Source organism: Dendrobates tinctorius, unplaced genomic scaffold (genome assembly GCF_039654945.1).
Source record: "Dendrobates tinctorius isolate UK_male_01 unplaced genomic scaffold, ASM3965494v1 ptg000008l, whole genome shotgun sequence".
Lineage (NCBI taxonomy): Eukaryota > Metazoa > Chordata > Amphibia > Anura > Dendrobatidae > Dendrobates > Dendrobates tinctorius.
In genome coordinates, this window is record NW_027361676.1 from 16043468 (window position 1) to 16068743 (window position 25276).

Genomic DNA, 25276 nt, shown 5'->3' on the forward strand with positions numbered 1-25276 from the left:
TCTGCTCTTTATTATACCGTAGCTGTCAAGGATTGAGACCAAGTCTGTCTACAGTGGGTACGAAAAGCATTCAGACTCCTTTAATTTTTCACCTTTTGTTTCATTGCAGCCATTTGGTAAAGTAAAAAAAAGTTCATTTTTTTCATTAATGGCCACTCTGCACCCCATCTTGACTGAAAAAATACAGAATTGTCGACATTTTTGGAAATTTATTAAAAAAGAAAAAGTGAAATATCACATGGTCATAAGTATTCAGACCCTTTGCTCAGACTCTCATATTAAAGTCACATGCTGTCCATTTCCTTGTGATCCTCCTTGAGATGGTTCTACTCCTTTATTGGAGTCCAGCTTTGTTTAATTAGACTGATAGGGCTTGATTTGTAAAGACAAACACCTGTCTATTTAAGACCTCACAGTGCATGTCAGTCAAAATGAAAATCATGAGATCAAATGAACTCGCCAAGGAGCTCAGAGACAGAACTATGGCAAGGCTCATGTCTGGTCAATGATCAATGATACAAAAGAATTTCTGCAGTATTCAAGGTTCCTAAGAGCACAGTGGCCTTCATAATCCTTAAATGGAAGAAGTTTGGGACCACCAGAAGTCTTCTTAGACTTGGCCATCCAGCCAAACTGAGCAATCATGGGAGAAGAGCCTTGGTGAGAGAGGTAAAGAAGAACCCCAAGATCACTGTGGCTGAGCTCCACAGATGCAGTAGGGAGATGGGAGAAAGTTCCACAAAGTCAACTATCACTGTAGCCCTCCACCAGTCAGGCCTTTATGGCAGAGTGGCCCAACGGAAGCCTCTCCTCAGATAGAACATTTTAGTGATAATTCTAAGTGGTATGTGTGGAGAAAACCAGGCACTGCTCATCACCTGCCTAATACCATCCCAACAGGGAAACATGGTGGTGGCAGCATCATGCTATGGGGGTGTTTTTCAGCTGCGAGGACAGGACGTCTGGTTGAAATTGAAGGAAACATGAATGCGGCCAAGTACAGTGATATCCTGGATGAAAACCTCTTCCAGAGTGCTCTGGATCTCAGACTTGGCTGAAGGTTTACCTTCCAACAAGACAATGACCCTAAGCACACAGCTAAATTAACAAACGAGTGGCTTCAGAACAACTCTGTGACCATTCTTGAGTGGCCCAGCCAGAGCCCTGACCTAAACAGAATTGAGCTTCTCTGGAGAGACCTAAAAATGGCTGTCTACCAATGTTCACCATCCAACCCAACAGAACTGGAGAGGATCTGCAAGGAAGAATGGCAGAGGATCCCCAAATCTAGGTGTGAAAAACTTGTTGCATCATTAACAAGAAGACTCATGGCTGTACTACCTCAAAAGGGTGCCCCTACTCAATGCTAATCAAAGGGTCTGAATACTTATGACCATGTGATATTTCAGTTTTTCTTTTTCAATAAATTTGCAAAAATTTCTGCATTTATGTTTTCAGTCAAGATGGGGTACAGAGTGTACATTAATGAGAAAAATGAACTTTTTTGAATTTACCAAGTGGCTGCAATGAATCAAAGAGTGAAACATTTAAAGGGGTCTGAATACTTTCCGTACCCACTGTACACAGGAAAAAGCATGTTTTCTGACCTTTTTTGGGTGCATGTTCACCTCCTGCTTATGAATGGTGTATTTCATGCAGGGAACAAAATATATGACCGCAGAGAAAAAATAGCTGGTAATATGCAGTTGAATTTTGCAAGCTAATATCTCCGTCATTAGATGGGAATTAAACAAACTCAACATAAACATACTAAAACTGTTGAAAGACCCTTTTTAATAAAATGTTCTTGGCATCAAAGGAGTGTCCTGAGCTGTGGATCTCCCTCACTGTTACATTCAAAGACTCGTATACAGTATATGGAAAAGAGTTGCTTGATTAACGTAGACAAAATTCAAAATAAGGGCTACATATAATTCACTAGGGTAATGTAGCCAATTTTAGACACTAAAGTCAGTTTTAAGTGCAAGATGACTATTTGTCAATGACAAGTCTTACAGCATATAAACTCTAAGCTTCAGTAAGATTTTACTATACTGCTGTCCACCACTATCATTGCAATCTATTCCTTCTGTGTCGGCTATATGAAGTCATCTTGCAAATGCACATAATGAAGTTTATAGATGATCAAAAGAGACATTTCTCTGTAAGGAAAACTCTTTAGAATATCCATTTTACTAACTCTTATAAAATGTTGAAATGGTCTGCTAAATAAAACAGAAAAGGAAATTATGATTAGTGGGTAAGCAAGAATTTTTCCATAATAGAAACTAAAAATAGATCAAAAGTCGAGACTTGTTTTCAATGTGAATTGTATTGTGAAAGAACGCATTGCTCACGGATTATTATATACATGATTCTGCCAAATCCTGATATTTGGCATTTAGAAAGCTAAAATCCTATACAGGTTTCTAATGAGTATGTGTTGGAAAACTTTTCTAAACATCAAGATATGCTGCTAATCATTTCATCTAGGTATACGAGGCTGGGGTCCAACACACTTCAGTGAAATGACTTTCATTGTGAGACACACTACAGATACAAAAATATTCTCACTGCCAAAGAGGGAAAATAAATGGACAACATGCAGTATTCTAAAATATTTATTTTTGTCAGTATTAAATCTATCTTCATATCAGTATGTGTCTGACATACTTTTGGTCTCTCTTGGAGTTACATATTAATTCCTATTATACAACACAATTCCAAAAAGGTTGGGACATTGTTTTAATAACTCAGGATACAAATCCAGCTCACCAGACATAGCATTCCAACATCGGAGCACGAGACCGCTGTGTCAAAGCGCACAATCCAAGGCAATGAGAAAAAACTTTGTCCAGCTCCACGATGTAGTGAAAAATATTCTTTATTCACTCAATAGAAATGAGGTTTAAAGGCCAGCATGAGTTACAAGGCATGCGATCGATCTACGCGTTTCGAGTGGCTAAGCACTCTTAATCATGATACCATGATTAAGAGTGCTTAGCCACTCGAAACGCGTAGATCGATCGCATGCCTTGTAACTCATGCTGGCTTTTAAACCTCATTTCTATTGAGTGAATAAAGAATATTTTTCACTACATCATGGAGCTGGACAAATTTTTTTCTCATTGCATTGTTTTAATAACACCTGAACATTGAACACAATTAAGAATTTGAACGTTGGATATTTTTTCACTTCATTTGAAAAAAATAACTCATTTAGAAATTGAGAAAAGCAACACATCTCAAAAAAGTTGTGACAGGGTTATGTCTACCTTTGTGTAGAATTTAGTCTTTTTACAATAGTCTGTAAACATCTGGGAAGTGAGGAGATCAATTGCTGGAGTTTTGTGAGAAGAATGTTGTCCCATTCTTGTTTGATGTACAGTAGAATTCTAGCTGTTCAAAAGTTCTGGGTTTTATTTTTTTGATCTTTCATTTCATAATGCACCAAATGTTTTCTAGTGGTAAAAGGACTGGACTGCAGGCAGCCAGTTCATCACCTCAACTCTTCTTTTGCAAAGCCATGCTAATGTTGCGTTCCCATGCGGTCGTCGGGCTCGTCAAAACGACACATCTGCATACATCCGCATGTTCTGCATACCCAATGTTAAAAATAGGTATGCAGGTCTCATGCAGAAGTAGGCGGACCTAAATGGAAGTTAAAAAAAATCCTCTATTGAAAACCCTAAATTACAACTCCATGAAAAATCTTGGGAACCTAAGTCAGAGAATGACAGGCATGCTGTTTTTCATTAGTATAACTTCCTTTTGCAGCCATTTTTTAAGCCTGTCTCAATTTTTTTGAGATGTATTGCTGCCATCAATTTGTAAATGAGTTACTTTTTAAATGAAATAGAAAAATGTCTAACTTCAATTCCTGTTGTGTTCCATGATCTCTTGTGAATACATTTGGATTTAAGAGATTTCCAAATGATTGCATTCTTGTTTTCTTCACATTTTACACAGCAACCAAACTTTTTTGGAAGTGGGGTTGTGTACAGTACATTCAATGGTTTTTCTTTAATGGTCATGATATAGTTGTTTCCAGTGTCTCTTGCAATGGTTAATTTACCATGTCTCAAAGTAAGTCTTATTCATTACCATACATCCTAAGCATTTGTAAGTAAAACTTGATTTAGTTTATTTACATTGTTAAATGAGTAATTGTTATCATATTTCTGTAATAACTTTTAGCACATAGGTCACTAATGCCCCTTATCTGTCGGAGTCCCGCAAAGTTCAGTCCCTGCTCTTCTCCATTTACACCTTCGGCCTGGGACAGCTCATAGAATCTCACGGCTTTCAGTATCACCTCTATGTTGATCACACACAAATCTACCTCTCTGGATCAGATATTACCTCCCTACTAACCAGAATGCCACAATGTCTGTCGGCTATTTATTCCTTCTTCTCCGCTAGATTTATAAATCTTAATATGGACAAAACAGAATTCATCATCTTTCCCCCATCTCACTCGACCCTCCCAGTGGACCTGTCCATTAAAGTAAATGGCTGCTCACTCTCCCCAGTCCCACAAGCTCGCTGCTTCGGGGTAATCCTTGACCCTGATCTCTCCTTGAAACCACATATCCAAACCCTTTCCACTTCCTGCCAACTTCAACTCAAAAATATTTCCCGGATCCGTACATTCCTCAACCAAGAATCTGCAAAAACCCTAGTCCGCCTTGACTACTGCAACCTCCTGCTCTGTGGCCTCCCCTCTAACACTCTCGCACCCCTCTAATCTATTCTAAGCTCTTCTGCCTGACTAATCCAACTGTTCCCCCGCTATTCCCCAGCCTCTCGCCTGTGTCCCTGCATTGGCTCCCCATTTCCCAAAGACTCCAGTTCACAACCCTAATCATGGCATACAAAGCCATCCACAACCTGTCACCTCCATAAATCTGTGACCTAGTTTCCTGGTACCTGCCTGCACGTAACCTCCGATCCTCACAAGATCTCCTTCTTGACTCCCCTCATATCTTCTCTTATCACAATCTCATATAAGACTTTTCCCATGCATCCCCCCTACTCTGAAACTCTCTCTCTACCATAACATCAGACTTTCGCCTACCATGGAAACCTTCAAAAAGAAACTGAAGACCTACCTCTTCCAACAAGCCTACTCCCTCCAGTAACCGCTGATCCACCAAACCACTACATGACTAGCTCTACCCTCACCTACTGTATCCTCATCCATGCCTTGAAGATTGTGAGCCCTCGCGGGCAGGGTCCTCTCTCCTTCTGTACCTACTTGCCGCTATAATAATAAATAATAATAATAATAATGTGCCATATTCTGCTGGGACCTGTGGTACATCTGAGATTAGAAGATCACAGCATTTAGCTGACCACGCATCCTCTTTAAATATACACTGCCATTCATGAGTTGACAGGTTTCTTATGGCATGGAAACGGTTTAGAGTGCCTCATGGTCTACCAACTGTGCTGCTTAACGGAACCACACTCTTCCATTATATAAACCTGTGTCTGGCTTCCCTCCTTGCAAGCAATAGAATCTTCATTCTGTTCCTAGCTTCATTGGAGAAAGTGTTCTGGAGAGTCAATCTAGTTGGCTTGAGAATATTGCATGTGGTATATTGTGAATACCTCTACCTTCCCCTTCTGGCATTCTTTCATTTTTCTTTTCTTCCTCTTTACTGTGTACCAATTTTCCATTTGTATTTTATCCTGTGTGTCTGTTATTTGATTGTGTCTTGGTTTCCCGCTGTTTGTCCAGCCTGTCTTACCCTTTTACTTCTGCCTCTTTCCCTGGGGGAGGGAGTTGCTTTGTAAAAGCATCTCCACCTTCAGGGTTCACCCTGAGCTTAGGAATAAACTTGTGGCTCTCTATATTAGGAAACAGTAAAGGGTCCCTCCTCGCTGACTTTCCTATGGTCCCAGCATGACAGTATATAAAATACAGTGAAAATATATGATGTATTTGGCCTTATTTATATTCATGCAATAAGGTATCGGCTCACCTGGTGAGGTGGATTCATTAATCCATAGTTCAGAGTGAGCAGCAATTATTGGAAGCATTGATGACACAAAGTTGGATAGGCCAATCAGCTTGGCTCAGCAGAACTGGAAATCCTATATTCTGGGGCTGGCTGACAAGTTTCAGTCTGGTGGGAAAGCACACATCACTGGCCCATGAGTAGTGGCCCATCCTTAACCAGCTTACCACTACCTTTGTTATAAAACTAACAGAGGTAACTGTTTTAAGAAACAAGACTGAATATATTGTTTTCATGTTGAGATGCATGCTTTCTGTGGCTGCAGGACAAATGTAAAAGTATGTGCACATGATTTCTTTTTCAGGTAGATTGTGTCTGGAAAACCATCTTAAGGCTGTGTGCCCACGATGCGATTTTTAAGCGTTTTTGCCGCAATTTTCAGCTCGAAAACGCTGCAAAAACGTTTAAAAATCGTGTACAGAATGCCCCCCATGCATTCCTATGGCATTCCGCACATGCTGTGCTAATGCTGCGCTTTTTTCCGCAGCAGAATCGCATCGCGGAAAAAATCACAGCATGGTGATTCTTTTGTGCGGAATCGCAAAGAATTTCTGCAATTCTGCACCCATAGGAATGCATGAGAATCGCTTACTTCCCGCATGTGGCTATGCCCACCATGCGGGAAGTTAAGCGTCTCATGTGCGATTGGTACCCACAGTGTGGAGGAGAGGAGACTGTCCTCCAGGCCCTGGGTACCATACCCCTGTAAAAAAAGAATAAAAACTAAAAAATCGGGGTATATTTACCTTCCGACGTCCCGCGCTGCATTCCCGGCCTAAGCGTTCCCAGTAATGCCTTGCGGCAAGGTCCTGTGATGACGTAGTCTCGCGTGACTCTAGCGGTCTCGCGAGATCGCTATAGTAACGCGAGACCAACGTCATCACAGGTCTTGCAAGTCATTACTGGGAATGCTGTGGCCCGGGATGGCAGCGCGGGACGTCGGAAGGTAAATATACATCGATTTTTTATTTTTTTATCATTTTTAACATTTTATCTTTTACTATTGATGCCGCATAGGCGGCCTCAATAGTAAAAAGCTGGTCACACTTGTCAAACACTATGTTTGACGAGTGTGACCAACCTGTCAATCACTTTCCAAGCGATGCTTCAAATCGCTTGGAAAGTGCTTGAGAAAATCGCGGCAAAATCGCGAACAGAATCGCGGTGAAATCGCACGGAAAAAAAACGCGCGATTTCTGGGAAGGAGTCCGGTTTTTAGTGTGCGTTTTAACACGCAACGTGGGCACATAGCCTAAAAAATGCTGCAAACCCACAGCTATAAATGAATATATTGCACAGCAATGTAAAATGACATTGCTGTGCACATGTTCTGTCTTTTATTCATTTTTTCACCACTTCAGGGGTCAGAATCTGCTTAGCAGCATGCTCATTCCTTGGGTGGCTTCCACTTGGAAGCAGCTGGCATCTATAATAGTGTATTCGGCTCCACTGTCTAATTTTGCAAATATCTGTTATACTACAGTATACTGTATGAAAGAGTAAGGAATAGTATAGCAAACTACAATGTATTCCCTGAAAAGAAGTATACATTATACATTACTGGATGCTAGAGTTGAGCGAAACGGGTCGAAAAAATTCAAAAGTCGCCGACTTTTGGCAAAGTCGGGTTTCATGAAACGAAACCCGACCCTAGGATGAGGTCGGCCACGAGGTCGGCGACTTACGCGCCAAAGTCGCGTTTCAAAAGTTTGTTTTGCGCTCTTTTTCAGCCAATCAGGATCCACGGACACTGTGGGCAACGTGATGACCTAGGCACGGGTCACCACCATCTTTCAGAAGGGCATGCAAGTGATTGGCTTGCTTTGGTGGGCGTCACAGGGGGTATAAAAGGGCGTGCACGCCGACCGCCATCTTACTTCTGCCGATCTTAGTATAGGGAGAGGTTGCTGCTGATTCTGTAGGGAGAGCGTTAGGCAGGGAAGAAGACAAAAAAACTGCTTCTGCTGCTAGCGATTTGGCCTGCACAACACACAAGTCACTGTGTGTGCAGTGCAAGGGGAGGCTATATAGTGGTGTATCAGTGGTGTTGGTTGTTGGGCTGCCTTTTAAGGCTTCCTGACACGCTGGCATTGCTGTTTACCCACTGCTCCGCAAACTGCTTTTTTAAAAGCAATCCAATCTCCCTTATCCTCTAGTCACTTTTGTCACAGCTGTGCCATCGAGCGTGTCACATAGCGCTCAGATATCAGTGGGCCTCACACAATCCACAAGTGTCCAGTGTCCAAAAGTGTGCGCAGAGATTCAAAATCTCCATTATCCTCTCGTCACTTTGGTCACAGGCAGCTGTGCCATCGAGCGTGTCACATAGTGCTCAGATATCAGTGGGCCTCACACAATCCACAAGTGTCCAGTGTCCAAAAGTGTGCGCAGAGATTCAAAATCTCCATTATCCTCTCGTCACTTTGGTCACAGGCAGCTGTGCCATCGAGCGTGTCACATAGCGCTCAGATATCAGTGGGCCTCACACAATCCACAAGTGTCCAGTGTCCAAAAGTGTGCGCAGAGATTCAAAATCTCCATTATCCTCTCGTCACTTTGGTCACAGGCAGCTGTGCCATCGAGCGTGTCACATAGCGCTCAGATATCAGTGGGCCTCACACAATCCACAAGTGTCCAGTGTCCAAAAGTGTGCGCAGAGATTCAAAATCTCCATTATCCTCTCGTCACTTTGGTCACAGGCAGCTGTGCCATCGAGCCTGTCACATAGCGCTCAGATATCAGTGGGCCTCACACAATCCACAAGTGTCCAGTGTCCAAAAGTGTGCGCAGAGATTCAAAATCTCCATTATCCTCTCGTCACTTTGGTCACAGGCAGCTGTGCCATCGAGCGTGTCACATAGCGCTCAGATATCAGTGGGCCTCACACAATCCACAAGTGTCCAGTGTCCAAAAGTGTGCGCAGAGATTCAAAATCTCCATTATCCTCTCGTCACTTTGGTCACAGGCAGCTGTGCCATCGAGCATGTCACATAGCGCTCAGATATCAGTGGGCCTCACACAATCCACAAGTGTCCAGTGTCCAAAAGTGTGCGCAGAGATTCAAAATCTCCATTATCCTCTCGTCACTTTGGTCACAGGCAGCTGTGCCATCGAGCCTGTCACATAGCGCTCAGATATCAGTGGGCCTCACACAATCCACAAGTGTCCAGTGTCCAAAAGTGTGCGCAGAGATTCAAAATCTCCATTATCCTCTCGTCACTTTGGTCACAGGCAGCTGTGCCATCGAGCGTGTCACATAGCGCTCAGATATCAGTGGGCCTCACACAATCCACAAGTGTCCAGTGTCCAAAAGTGTGCGCAGAGATTCAAAATCTCCATTATCCTCTCGTCACTTTGGTCACAGGCAGCTGTGCCATCGAGCGTGTCACATAGCGCTCAGATATCAGTGGGCCTCACACAATCCACAAGTGTCCAGTGTCCAAAAGTGTGCGCAGAGATTCAAAATCTCCATTATCCTCTCGTCACTTTGGTCACAGGCAGCTGTGCCATCGAGCGTGTCACATAGCGCTCAGATATCAGTGGGCCTCACACAATCCACAAGTGTCCAGTGTCCAAAAGTGTGCGCAGAGATTCAAAATCTCCATTATCCTCTCGTCACTTTGGTCACAGGCAGCTGTGCCATCGAGCCTGTCACATAGCGCTCAGATATCAGTGGGCCTCACACAATCCACAAGTGTCCAGTGTCCAAAAGTGTGCGCAGAGATTCAAAATCTCCATTATCCTCTCGTCACTTTGGTCACAGGCAGCTGTGCCATCGAGCGTGTCACATAGCGCTCAGATATCAATGGGCCTCACACAATCCACAAGTGTCCAGTGTCCAAAAGTGTGCGCAGAGATTCAAAATCTCCATTATCCTCTCGTCACTTTGGTCACAGGCAGCTGTGCCATCGAGCGTGTCACATAGTGCTCAGATATCAGTGGGCCTCACACAATCCAAAAGTGTCCACTGTCCACAAGTGTGTGCAGAAATTCTAAATCTCCCCTGTCCTATAGACACCTTGTACCTTGTTTTACATTACTATATAGTTTGTTGGATTTTGTCTACATTTCTACCAAAAATGAGGAAGGCTGGTGGAAGAGGCCGTGGAATTGGGCGGGGGTTGGCAGCTGGTAATGATGGTGTTGGTGGTGGATCTGATGGTAGTGGCAAGAGCAAAATAGGACCGAATGCAGGAGGTGCTGACCCTGCGTCATCGTCTGTCTACATAAGGCCTCGAACGCTTAGTTTTCTAGGAGTTGGCAAACCGCTTTTAAAGGCAGAGCATCAGGAAAAAGTTTTGTCTTACATTGCTGACTCAGCCTCCAGCTCTATAGCCTCCTCTTCTTCAGTTGTAAAAAGTAAAAGCACTGAGTCGTCATTGGAGGCTCATGTTCATGAACCACACCTTTCCTTGTGTCCTTCACCCCAACCAAGATTGAAGGATGACGCAGGCCATACTACTGATTACTCCATGGAGCTGTTTTCACATACCATGCCTGGATTATCAAGTCAAATGGTGAATTACCCAGGCCAAGATGAATCTGACATGGAGTGCACTGATGCACAGCCGCTGATGGATGATTCTGCTGGTACATTCACTCAGAGCACTACATTGTCCTCGCAGTGTACAGAGCCAGATTTTGACCCTGATGAGACTCAGGTGCCCCTTCCCGCACACTATACCACCATACACGGTGACACAGAGAAAGGTGCACATGACATAGAAGAGGAGGTGATGGATGACCCAGTTGTTGACCCAGATTGGCATCCATTGGGGGAAGAGGGTGCTGCTTCCAATAGCTCAGATGAGGAGCATCCACAGCAGACATCGACATCGCAACAGCTGTTATCTGGCAGGCCCGGAGCACTCCAAAGACAGGTTCCAAACATCAAAAGAGTTGCTGGACAGCTTGTCCAGAGGGTCAAAAGATCACAGCGTGCTAGGCCGCAAAATGTCTGCCAAAGTAGGAAGAGTGCAGTGTGGCACTTTTTTGAACAAAATCCTCATGATCAGGCCAAGGTTATCTGTAAGAAGTGCGCAAAGACCTTTAGCCGAGGGAAAAATCTGAAAAAATTGAATACTAGTTGCATGCTTAGACATTTAACAAGCATGCACTTGCAAGCGTGGACACAACACCAAACCTCAAGTGCCACATGTGCAACTGATCACAACGAAGGTAGTCAGCAACGCTACATTGTTTCCCCCACTGTAAGCCCACCGGTTAGCACAGCAGCAAATGTTGAGGTGTCGTTGCAAGGCCACAGCAGTCAGGGAATCCCACTGTTATATCAACGAAAGACTGATTCTAGGCCATCAGAAAGAACACCAACTCCATCACCATCATCAACCCTCTCTCAGTCCGCCCTGTCCACCGCTACTTCCACCATATGCAGCTCTCAAGTCCAGCTCACCCTCCCAGACACTATGAGTAGGTCAAGAAAGTACTCAGTCTCTCATCCGCGTACACTGGGTTTGAACGCCCACATTGCCAAACTAATCTCGTTTGAGATGATGCCCTTTCGGTTGGTGGAAAGCACAGCTTTCCGCGAACTCATGGCCTATGCAGTACCACGCTATGACCTACCCAGTCGCCACTTCTTCTCTCGCAAAGCCATCCCAGCCCTCCACCATCATGTGAAAGACCGCATTGTCCATGCACTCAAGCAGTCAGTGAGCGGAAAGGTGCACCTCACAACTGATGCATGGTCCAGTCGGCATGGCCAGGGCCGTTACGTGTCCATCACTGCGCACTGGGTTAATGTGGTGGATGCAGGGTCCACAGGGGACAGCGGTGGTGGGACAGTGCTGCCTAGCCCACGGTATAGGAAACAGTTGGCTGTAGGCGTTCGACCCTCCTCCTCCTACTCCTCCTCCAGAAGCGAAAGCTCGTCCACAGAGCGCAGTCGTACGAGCACTCCATCTGCAGCTGCCACTGTTGCACACGATGTGTCCCCCTATCGAGCAGCTAGTGGAAAGCGTCAGCAGGCTGTGTTGCAGATGATGTGTTTGGGCGACAGACACACCGCCGAGGTGCTGGCCGAGTACTTGAAGCGACAAACTGAGTCATGGCTGGGCAGTGTACATCTTGAGGCAGGCAAGGTAGTTAGTGATAACGGGCGTAATTTTGTGGCAGCCATAGCCCTTTCAAAACTCAGCCACATACCTTGCTTGGCTCACACCTTGAACCTGGTGGTGCAGTGCTTCCTCAAAAATTATCCGGAGTTAACAGCCCTGCTCCAGAAGGTGCGAAGACTGTGCGCGCACATCCGCCGGTCGCCTGTACACTCCGTTCGTATGCAGAAGTTGCAGCGATTGCTCCACCTTCCCAACCACTGCCTCATTATCGACATTGCAACAAGGTGGAACTCCACCCTGCACATGGTGGAGCGGCTGTGCGAGCAGAGGCAGGCCATAATGCATTTGTGGGAGGATACACGGCCAGGCACTTTGAGAGCAGACATGGAGTTGACAGGCGTGCAGTGGTCGAAGCTGAAAGACCTTTGTAAAGTCCTTCAGTGTTTTGAGGAATGCACACGGCTGGTAAGCGCAGACGACGCCATCCTAAGCATGAGCATCCCACTTATGCGTCTGCTCATGCAAACTTTGACGCACCTTAAGGAGCAGGCGTCTGCAGCCAATGTTGATGAGGAGGAAGAGGAGGAGGGAATCCTTGATGACATTCAGCCATTGTCTGCTCAGGGACCTCTCCTGGACGAGGTGGAGGAAGAAGAGGAGGAGGAGGATGATGGGGATGATTACTTAGGGGAGGAGGATGCATCTCATGGGGCAAGTGAAAATGTTGGCGTGGCAAGGTCTGGTACAGGGTTTGTGCGTGACTGGAGGGATGTGGATTTGCCAGAAAGTGCTCCTCCACCCAGCACTCGCAGTGCATCATTGACACCGGGAACATTGGCCCACATGTCAGATTATGCCTTGCGGATCCTAAAAAGGGACCCCCGCATTGCCAAAATGATGAACGATGACGACTACTGGTTGGCCAGCATCCTGGATCCACGCTATAAAGGCAAATTACAAAACATCATGCCACAGGAGAACCTTGACCTAATATTGGCTAATAAACAAGCAACTCTGGTAAATCGGTTGCTTGAGGCATTCCCAGCACACAGCAGCGATGATGGTTCTCACACGAGCCGTACGGGCCGGGGGCAGCTTGGCAGAGGTGTTCGTGGTGCACACAGCAGAAGTGACGTTGGAGACAGGGGTTTCATGACAATGTTGTGGACTGATTTTTCAAATACCGCTCACACAACTGGTAATACTGCATCGATGGAAAGTGACAGGAGACAGCAGTTGTCAACTATGGTTACAAACTACTTTTCCTCCCATATCGATGTTCTCCCACACAGGTCATTCCCCTTTGACTATTGGGCCGCTAACCTGGACACCTGGCCTGAATTGGCCCAATATGCCTTACAGGAGCTCGCTTGCCCAGCTGCAAGTGTGCTATCGGAAAGAGTCTTCAGTGCAGCTGGATCAATCCTGACAGAAAAAAGGACCCGTCTGTCAACCCAAAATGTGGATGATCTAACCTTCATTAAAATGAACCACGCATGGGTTTCCAAGGATTTTGTCCCACCTTCCCCTGATGACACATAGGGTGACAGAAAAATGGCTTGCTTTGGTCCACCTCTTCCTGGTACTTCACCTATTTCGCCTTTTGCATCAGCTGAATGTCCAACATCAACATATGCCACTTTCTAAAACTCCCTAACTGTGCTGCCTCCCCCCCCATGGCCGGGGTCACCACCTAGCGCACGACACCGTGCGAGTGCCGTTGCCCTGGACAGGTGGGTAGGCTGACTCTTGGGCGCGGGCAGTGGCACAGGGTCCCTCGTAGTGCAATCAAGTGTCTCTGACGGTGGTGGTGCACACCCGCCGTCAGACACACCGCTGTACTATGAGGGGCCCAGTGCCAGTACCGACGCCCACGAGTGGGCCCCCCTTGCTTGGGCAGGGCCCCAGCATTTGCAATCTTTACCTCTCCCTGCTCCTCCGCTGTGTAATCTGGGTCGTCAAATCCATACTGTGCCTGACACCGTCTGAGCCTGCCTCCTGAGACATATATTTTGAATGTGTACGCTATCCATACATGTTATCCGGGGATACGGTACCCTTTCTAACCTTTGTGCAATCACGTGCAATCCATACTGGGCCTAACACCGTCTGAGCCTGCCTCCTGAGACATATATTTTGAATGTGTACGCTATCCATACATGTTATCCGGGGATACGGTACCCTTTCTAACCTTTGTGCAATCACGTGCAATCCATACTGGGCCTAACACCGTCTGAGCCTGCCTCCTGAGACATATATTTTGAATGTGTACGCTATCCATACATGTTATCCGGGGATACGGTACCCTTTCTAACCTTAGTGCAATCACGTGCAATCCATACTGGGCCTAACACCGTCTGAGCCTGCCTCCTGAGACATATATTTTGAATGTGTACGCTATCCATACATGTTATCCGGGGATACGGTACCCTTTCTAACCTTTGTGCAATCACGTGCAATCCATACTGGGCCTAACACCGTCTGAGCCTGCCTCCTGAGACATATATTTTGAATGTGTACGCTATCCATACATGTTATCCGGGGATACGGTACCCTTTCTAACCTTTGTGCAATCACGTGCAATCCATACTGGGCCTAACACCGTCTGAGCCTGCCTCCTGAGACATATATTTTGAATGTGTACGCTATCCATACATGCTATCCGGGGATACGGTACCCTTTCTAACCTTTGTGCAATCACGTGCAATCCATACTGGGCCTAACACCGTCTGAGCCTGCCTCCTGAGACATATATTTTGAATGTTTACGCTATCCATACATGTTATCCGGGGATACGGTACCCTTTCTAACCTTTGTGCAATCACGTGCAATCCATACTGGGCCTGACACCGTCTGAGCCTGCCTCCTGAGACATATATTTTGAATGTGTACGCTATCCATACATGTTATCCGGGGATACGGTACCCTTTCTAACCTTTGTGCAATCACGTGCAATCCATACTGGGCCTAACACCGTCTGAGCCTGCCTCCTGAGACATATATTTTGAATGTGTACGCTATCCATACATGTTATCCGGGGATACGGTACCCTTTCTAACCTTTGTGCAATCACGTGCAATCCATACTGGGCCTAACACCGTCTGAGCCTGCCTCCTGAGACATATATTTTGAATGTGTACGCTATCCATACATGTTATCCGGGGATACGGTACCCTTTCTAACCTTAGTGCAATCACGTGCAATCCATACTGGGCCTAACACCGTCTGAGCCTGCCTCCTGAGACATATATTTTGAATGTGTACGCTATCCATACATGTTATCCGGGGATACGGTACCCTTTCTAACCTTTGTGCAATCACGTGCAATCCATACTGGGCCTAACACCGTCTGAGCCTGCCTCCTGAGACATATATTTTGAATGTGTACGCTATCCATACATGTTATCCGGGGATACGGTACCCTTTCTAACCTTTGTGCAATCACGTGCAATCCATACTGGGCCTAACACCGTCTGAGCCTGCCTCCTGAGACATATATTTTGAATGTGTACGCTATCCATACATGCTATCCGGGGATACGGTACCCTTTCTAACCTTTGTGCAATCACGTGCAATCCATACTGGGCCTAACACCGTCTGAGCCTGCCTCCTGAGACATATATTTTGAATGTTTACGCTATCCATACATGTTATCCGGGGATACGGTACCCTTTCTAACCTTTGTGCAATCACGTGCAATCCATACTGGGCCTGACACCGTCTGAGCCTGCCTCCTGAGACATATATTTTGAATGTGTACGCTATCCATACATGTTATCCGGGGATACGGTACCCTTTCTAACCTTTGTGCAATCACGTGCAATCCATACTGGGCCTAACACCGTCTGAGCCTGCCTCCTGAGACATATATTTTGAATGTGTACGCTATCCATACATGTTATCCGGGGATACGGTACCCTTTCTAACCTTTGTGCAATCACGTGCAATCCATACTGGGCCTAACACCGTCTGAGCCTGCCTCCTGAGACATATATTTTGAATGTGTACGCTATCCATACATGTTATCCGGGGATACGGTACCCTTTCTAACCTTTGTGCAATCACGTGCAATCCATACTGGGCCTAACACCGTCTGAGCCTGCCTCCTGAGACATATATTTTGAATGTGTACGCTATCCATACATGTTATCCAGGGATACGGTACCCTTTGTAACCTTTGTGCAATCACGTGCAATCCATACTGGGCCTAACACCATCTGAGCCTGCCTCCTGAGACATATATTTTGAATGTGTACGCTATCCATACATGTTATCCGGGGATACGGTACCCTTTCTAACCTTTGTGCAATCACGTGCAATCCATACTGGGCCTGACACCGTCTGAGCCTGCCTCCTGAGACATATATTTTGAATGTGTACGCTATCCATACATGTTATCCGGGGATACGGTACCCTTTGTAACCTTTGTGCAATCACGTGCAATCCATACTGGGCCTAACACCATCTGAGCCTGCCTCCTGAGACATATATTTTGAATGTGTACGCTATCCATACATGTTATCCGGGGATACGGTACCCTTTCTAACCTTTGTGCAATCACGTGCAATCCATACTGGGCCTGACACCGTCTGAGCCTGCCTCCTGAGACATATATTTTGAATGTGTACGCTATCCATACATGTTATCCGGGGATACGGTACCCTTTGTAACCTTTGTGCAATCACGTGCAATCCATACTGGGCCTAACACCATCTGAGCCTGCCTCCTGAGACATATATTTTGAATGTGTACGCTATCCATACATGTTATCCAGGGATACGGTACCCTTTGTAACCTTTGTGCAATCACGTGCAATCCATACTGGGTGTGAGAACGGCTGGCGAGCTGTTAAGCAAGCTACAGCACCTGTCCAGACAAGTACAGGGATTCCCTAGCGAGGAGACTTATTTGATTGTTTTCAATGTTGGGACAGCAATTTTTGGGGAGCACTATACTCTGGAGAATGATAGATGGGGCCAACCATACACTGGAACATTCCAAAGGTGGACATCAGACACTGGAGCAGCATTTACAGGGCCCATTATACACTAGAGCATTAGAAATGGGGCCCATTATGTTTGGAGCATTATTTGGGCCCATAAGACAGTGGAGCTTCATCCATGGGGACCAACATATACTGTAGCATTATGTGGAGCTCATCATATACTGTTTCAAACATTATATGGGACCAATGATTCTGTATGGAGAAATAGATGGGCCTCGTCATGAGATGTAAAAAGTGAGGTATTTTTCATTGTACTATACCGCTATTTATGTGCCGTATCGGAGCATGATGAGTTGTGGTATGTGTTAAAGGGGCGCTCTTTCGCCCAGGGCACATGAAAACCTGCAGCCAGCCCCCCCCCCCCACAACTTTAGCCAAATAACCCCCATTTTTCAGTGCGTAATTATATTATGAAGTTAATTAAGGTTGACAAGCTTAAGTAAGAAGAATTGATGCTTTTGGCATTCAAATGGGCACTGTAGGTGTGTTTCCTGTCCTCTCACTGCCGACTTTTATTCCCCATTGACTTACATTGGGTTTCGTGTTTCGGGACGACCCCGACTTTTCCCTATAATCGGACGATCTTGCTCGACCCGACTTTTGGAAAAGTCGGGTTTCACGAAACGAAACGCGACCCTAAAAAAACAAAAGTCGCTCAACTCTACTGGATGCCATAAAGATCTACAGTACATGGATGCAACTTTATGGCATCTGTCACTGACATCTGTTAAACATATTCTTGGAAAAGATCCAGTGTGTCCATATTATAGCAACCCCTGGTAACCTTGAAATGTCTTTATGCTCCCCAGTTGCACAGGTTGGTCCTCGCCTTTGATCTGCTGAGTCCAAGTTTCTGGCATCCTCCACCCCTACAGCAATCCCCAGCGGCATTGTCATAATGGATGCGTCACATAAAGCTGAAAAACATGGCATGCACATACGGTACACAAGGATTCAGACACACATACATACACAGTCTATATACACACACATACATACACACATATGGTAGTTTTATATAAACACATATCCAGTATATACATACAGTACATATACACAGTACATAAACCCTGACATGTATACACAAACAGTACATAAATATACAAAATATACAAACATACAGTACGTATATAAATACACACACATACATATACAGTGCATACACATGTTCTGTACATATATATATATATATACAGTATGTATGTACACACAGTACAGACACATGACTTTGCACATATACACATTGAACACACATACTGTACATATAAATACTCACTCTTCTATGCAGTCAGCTAGATTTCTTTATCATGTAACTTTTCTCCCTAGCAGAAGTGGATTAAAGGCCCTGTTGTGATAAAGTATCTACATAAGGAGCTGTACACAGAGGCCTGAGTCCTCCTCCTGTCCTGCTCTCATCCCTGTATTGTCACAGCACTAATGCTTCCTCACTCTCCAGCCTGGACTACAGAGCAGTGGGTAACATTACTGCAGGGGATGGAATGCTGAAGCCGCTATGGGAAGAGGGGCTCAGAGCTCAGGCTAACACAGTCTTGTTCTCTTCTTCACAGACTTGGCCCTGCATACCTCATCTCATTGTTTTTTTGCTGTTCCCCTGCTTGATTTAATTGGCTGAGAATGTGAGAGACCACAAAATAAACCTAAAATAGATGAATTGTGTAAACAGGCAAGCACATTGTTGCAACAGAGCTGAATGTGTGGACAGTATCTTGGATCAGTAGGCAGGCAGATATTTGATGTAGCAGAGCCAAATGTACAGACAGCACCTTTTAACAGCAGACTCGAATCTGGATCATTGATTTAAACAGAGCCAAATCTGCACTGTGGAATAACTGGGTTGAATATGCAGAAAGCACTCTGTAATATCAGAGTTGAGGCAGAAAATAGGTACCTTATGTAGCAAAGCCGAATGTATGGATAAAATATAAGCACATCAATGCTCAGATGTCAGACAGATTCCTTGATGCAGCAGTGCCAAATGTGTGAACAGCACCTTGGAATAGCAGAGCTGAGATGGCAAACAGACATCTTGATGTAGCAGTGCTGTAAGTGCAGACATCTTCGGACAGCTGAAGTGTTTTGTCCGGAGGAATGCTGCAGAGCCCAGAAAAAACAGGGATGGGTTAGTCCAGTGGCACAGCGAAAAGTAGGCTGAAACACACATTTTATCAGCTCCTCCCTGTCTTACCTATCAGAGTTGTAACACACGCCTACATTAAAGTCAGTTTCTTCCTTAGCGAATTCCTATGCTGGCATCTTCTTCACCAATCAACTGATAGTCAACAAAATCAAACATCCTTGTTGACTGTGAGTACCACAGTCTTCTAGTGCAGGACAGGGCCAAAAACTATAAAATCAGCACAAAATACAGTATCATATCCACATAGTAAGGCATGCATCTCTACACTGTATTTACATATAATAAAGCAAAACAAACAATAATTTTATTCTTTTCAAACAGATAAGCAGACAGTTTCTTATAGTAAAATACACAACCCCTTTACCTGAGAAAGGGGGATTATACATTTAGGCTCCTTACAGCACCATGCAGAATAACAAGCAGTAAGAAACCAGCATAAAGCTTCCAACTGCTAGTGCTGTGCAAAGATTGTGTTAGGGTTGGCGGATTACACTAAATAAAAATTAATAATAAAGTGCAATCGCAACCAGGGGTCCACCGTGCAGAGATGTATAACTGCTGCTAGTAAGCAATGACGGAACACACAGCGAGTGATTGCTTGTACACACAGAGTTAACACCACTCAGTGCGAACAGGGCACTGACTTCTAAGCTCTGTTGCTCCACAGAGAGGAACAGAAGAAAAGAATACTAAGTGCAATACCCTGTTAAACGTCACAGGGATAGCACGTGAAACTTCAATGAAGCTAGATATAATACCCTGACTAAGGCCGAGATCACACATGCGAGAAACGTGGAAGAGTGTCCGGCTGCATAGAAATATATGCCTAATCCCGGTTTAAGGGATGAACTTGCCCTGTATCTCCACCGTGCTAACCGCTCACGTGTAGGAAACAGGTGCTAAGGCAAGAGCTACAGTGGGGCAAAAAAGTATTTAGTCAGTCAGCAATAGTGCAAGTTCCACCACTTAAAAAGATGAGAGGCGTCTGTAATTTACATTATAGGTAGACCTCAACTATGGGAGACAAACTGAGAAAAAATAATCCAGAAAATCACATTGTCTGTTTTTTTTTCATTTTATTTGCATATTATGGTGGAAAATAAGTATTTGGTCAGAAACAAAATTTCATCTCAATACTTTGTGATATATCCTTTGTTGGCAATGACAGAGGTCAAAAGTTTTCTGTAAGTCTTCACAAGGTTGCCACACACTGTTGTTGGTATGTTGGCCCATTCCTCCATGCAGATCTCCTCTAGAGAAGTGATGTTTTTGGCTTTTCGCTTGGCAACACGGACTTTCAACTCCCTCCAAAGGTTTTCTATAGGGTTGAGATCTGGAGACTGGCTAGGCCACTCCAGGACCTTGAAATGCTTCTTACGAAGCCACTCCTTCGTTGCCCTGGCGGTGTGCTTTGGATCATTGTCATGTTGAAAGACCCAGCCACGTTTCATCTTCAATGCCCTTGCTGATGGAAGGAGGTTTGCCCTCAAAATCTCACGATACATGGCCCCATTCATTCTTTCATGTACCCGGATCAGTCGTCCTGGCCCCTTTGCAGAGAAACAGCCCCAAAGCATGATGTTTCCACCACCATGCTTTACAGTAGGTATGGTGTTTGATGGATGCAACTCAGTATTCTTTTTCCTCCAAACACGACAAGTTGTGTTTCTACCAAACAGTTCCAGTTTGGTTTCATCAGACCATAGGACATTCTCCCAAAACTCCTCTGGATCATCCAAATGCTCTCTAGCAAACTTCAGACGGGCCCGGACACGTACAGGCTTAAGCAGTGGGACACGTCTGGCACTGCAGGATCTGAGTCCATGGTGGCGTAGTGTGTTACTTATGGTAGGCCTTGTTACATTGGTCCCAGCTCTCTGCAGTTCATTCACTAGGTCCCCCCTCGTGGTTTTGGGATTTTTGCTCACCGTTCTTGTGATCATTCTGACCCCACGGGGTGGGATTTTGCGTGGAGCACCAGATCGAGGGAGATTATCAGTGGTCTTGTATGTCTTCCATTTTCTAATTATTTCTGCCACAGTTGATTTCTTCACTCCAAGCTGGTTGGCTATTGCAGATTCAGTCTTCCCAGCCTGGTGCAGGGCTACAATTTTGTTTCTGGTGTCCTTTGAGAGCTCTTTGGTCTTCACCATAGTGGAGTTTGGAGTCAGACTGTTTGAGGGTGTGCACAGGTGTCTTTTTATACTGATAACAAGTTTAAACAGGTGCCATTACTACAGGTAATGAGTGGAGGAAAGAGGAGACTCTTAAAGAAGAAGTTACAGGTCTGTGAGAGCCAGAAATCTTGATTGCTTGTTTCTGACCAAATACTTATTTTCCACCATAATATGCAAATAAAATGAAAAAAAAACAGACAATGTGATTTTCTGGATTTTTTTTTCTCAGTTTGTCTCCCATAGTTGAGGTCTACCTATGATGTAAATTACAGACGCCTCTCATCTTTTTAAGTGGTGGAACTTGCACTATTGCTGACTGACTAAATACTTTTTTGCCCCACTGTAATTGCCCCCACTGACGCTAACTGACTGCCAACATGTTCAGTCCCAAGGTTAGACAGACTCACACAGCATACAGACAGATTGGTAGAGTATCCATACTCAGACCATAACACATATGATACTAGCACACTGGCGTGCGCCTCTGAGAGCCTTTTATACACTAGGCTCATGTCCAGTCGGACAGGACCTTGCCCGTGGACCAAACCGGAGTTGCTACATCACCAGAGCAGCTGACGTCCAACCACCAATGAGAAGACGCCACCTCACGGACATGCTCATTACGGTGATCTCTGGACTTAGACTCCAGAGTGCCAGACTGCACCTGAATATCACTGATTACTAAGGGCTTGTCTGGAGAGCCTGCAGTGGGAGATTCCCAACACCTAACACAATGATCTATTAAAAATAATTGTAAAATGGCATAAATGTAGGTACCAAATTTTGACTATTTTGAAACTGACAGCTTATTATCTTTAACAATGTTAAAAAATGCCATTGTTTTTATGCAATGAAATATTACGATAAAGCATAAGTGATATGGTACAATTATATTGATTATAACATGTACAATGTATGTTTAAAATTTTATGAAAAGTCTTGCACTAATTAAAATTCACAGTTCCAATAGTTAATGTTCTCTTGTGCCTATTACTGAAAATAGAGTATTGGAACAGGCGCAATACAACAGCAACCCAGCTTTGACAGGGATTAGAGAAGGAAGTTGTATATACCGCAGATGTGGGTATGGAAATTGGACAATTATCATATCTTATATGAAATGCAAAATTTCAATAGGCTCACTACTGTATATATAATCCTGGTACATCATGTGTGCTATAAGCTAGCATATTATGACATTTTATGAACAGTTGGTACTAGCATTCCTTGAATATACAAATATGACTATTGTGCATTTGTTCCAGGAACAGTGTCACTCTTGTCAATGGGTTGTGAATTATATTGTAGTCTAACCCTGTTTCGAAATCATTTGCACAAGCTTCATATATTTTTTGTTTTACATTTAAAACCTTGTTCCACTCATACCCAAATAGTTTCCTAAAGCAAGCAAAGTAACACATTGGGAAAATTTCATATGCATAGGCAAATTTGTGGAATTTTCGATCAACCTTTAATTTGTACAAAATACATATAAATTCATTCTTGTGGCTAAAAGTATGATGCAAGCAGAACCTGAATAGTACAACTTCTGAAAATAACAATTCAAAACGTTCAGAATTCATATAGAATTCATATATTCTAAGTGACTTATGGCTATTTCAACATGCATAAATCTTCACAAATGAATCAGTGCTGTAAAGACTAGACTTCTCTACATTGCCAAGTTTTTAACACTAAGGTTCGGATACGGCATTAAAGAAGGCTACTCCTTGCGATATAACAAAATTTTATTTCAAAGAACTAAATAAAAGGAATAGTATGAATGTGTACACTTTTGTATATTTTAACCCCTTCACCCCCAAGGGTGGTTTGCACGTTCATGACCGGGCCAATTTTTACAATTCTGACCACTGTACCTTTATGAGGTCATAACTCTGGAACGCTTCCATGGATCCCGGTGATTCTGACAATGTTTTCTCGTGACATATTGTACTTCATGTTAGTGGTAAAATTTCATTCAAATAACTTGCGTTTATTTGTGAAAAAAACGGAAATTTGGCAAAAATGTTGAAAATTTAGCAATTTTGCAACTTTGAATTTTTATGCCCTTAAATCACAGAGATACAGCACACAAAAAACTTGATAACTAACATTTCCCACATGTTTACTTTACATCAGCACAATTTTGGAACCAAATTTTTTTTTTGTTAGGAAGTTATAAGGGTTAAAAGTTGACCAGCGATTTCTCATTTTTACAACACCATTTTATTTTTAGGACCACATCACATTTGAAGCCACTTTGAGGGGTCTATAGGATAGAAAATACCCAAAAGTGACACCATTCTAAAAACTGCACCCCTTAAGGTGTTCAAAACCACATTCAAGAAGTTTATTAACCCTTTAGGTGCGTCACAGGAATTTTTTTGAATATTTAAAAAAAAAATGAACATCTAACTTTTTTTCACAAAAAAAATACTTCAGGTTCAATTTTTTTTATTTTATCAAGGGTAACAGGAGAAATTGGACTGCAAAAGTTATTGTGCAATTTGTCCTGAGTACGCTGATACCTGATTTGTGGGGGGGAACGACTGTTTCGGCGCATGGCAGAGCTCAGAATGGAAGGAGCGCCGTTTGACTTTTTCAATGCAAAATTGGCTGGAATTCAGATCGGACGCCATGTCACGTTTGGAGAGTCCCTGATGTACCTAAACAGTGGAAACCCCCTACAAGTGACCCCATTTTGGAAACTAGACCCCCCAAGGAACTTATCTAGATATGTGGTGAGAACTTTGAACCCACAAGGGCTTTACAGAAGTTTATAACGTACAGCGGTACAATTAAAAAATCATATTTTTTCCACAAAAATGATCTTTTCACCCCAATTTTTATTTTCCCAAGGGTAAAAGGACCCTAAAAGTTATTGTGCAATTTGTCCTGAGTATGCTGATACCCCACATGTGGGGGTAAACCACTATTTGAGCGCATTGCAAAGCTCGGAAGGGAAGCAGCACCATTTGACGTTTTTGGCTGGAATTGAGATCGGACATCATGTCGCGATTGGAAAACCCCTGATGTACCTAAACAGTGGAAACCCCCCACAAATGACACCATTTTGGAAACTAGACCCCCTAAGGAACTTATCTAGATGTGTGGTGAGAACTTTGAACCCCCAAGGGCTTCACAGAAGTTTATAACATAAAGCCGTACAATTAAAAAATCATATTTTTTCCACAAAAATGATCTTTTCACCCTCAATTCTTATTTTTCCAAGGGTAACAGCACCCTAAAAGTTATTGTGCAATTTGTCCTGAGTACGCTGATACCCCACATGTGGGGGTAAACCACTATTTGGGCGCATAGCAGAGCTCGGAAGGGAAGCAGCGCCATTTGACGTTTTTGGCTGGAATTGAGATCGGACACCATGTCGCGATTGGAAAACCCCTGATGTACCTAAACAGTGGAAACCCTCCACAAATGACACCATTTTGGAAACTAGACCCCCTAAGGAACTTATCTAGATGTGTGGTGAGAACTTTGAACCCCCAAGGGCTTCACAGAAGTTTATAACATAAAGCCGTACAATTAAAAAATCATATTTTTTCCACAAAAATGATCTTTTCACCCTCAATTCTTATTTTTCCAAGGGTAACAGCACCCTAAAAGTTATTGTGCAATTTGTCCTGAGTACGCTGATACCCCACATGTGGGGGTAAACCACTATTTGGTCGCATGGCAGAGCTCGGAAGGGAAGCAGCGCCATTTGACGTTTTTGGCTGGAATTGAGATCGGACACCATGTCGCGATTGGAAAACCCCTGATGTACCAAAACAGTGGAAACCCCCCACAAATGACACCATTTTGTAAACTAGACCCCC

General features: G+C 44.1%; 2 long non-coding RNA genes across 2 annotated transcripts in view; one reads left to right on the forward strand and one right to left on the reverse strand.

Moving 5' to 3' along the window:
- LOC141089412 (uncharacterized) overlaps window positions 1-18611 on the reverse strand; it is an 82661-nt gene extending 64050 nt beyond the window's left edge. The window contains exon 1 of the long non-coding RNA XR_012232278.1: window positions 18382-18611. This is a non-coding gene — a long non-coding RNA (uncharacterized lncRNA). The remainder of the gene's footprint in view (window positions 1-18381) is intronic.
- LOC141089416 (uncharacterized) overlaps window positions 1-25276 on the forward strand; it is a 184010-nt gene that overhangs the window by 81669 nt on the left and 77065 nt on the right. The gene's annotated exons all lie outside the window — the stretch shown is intronic.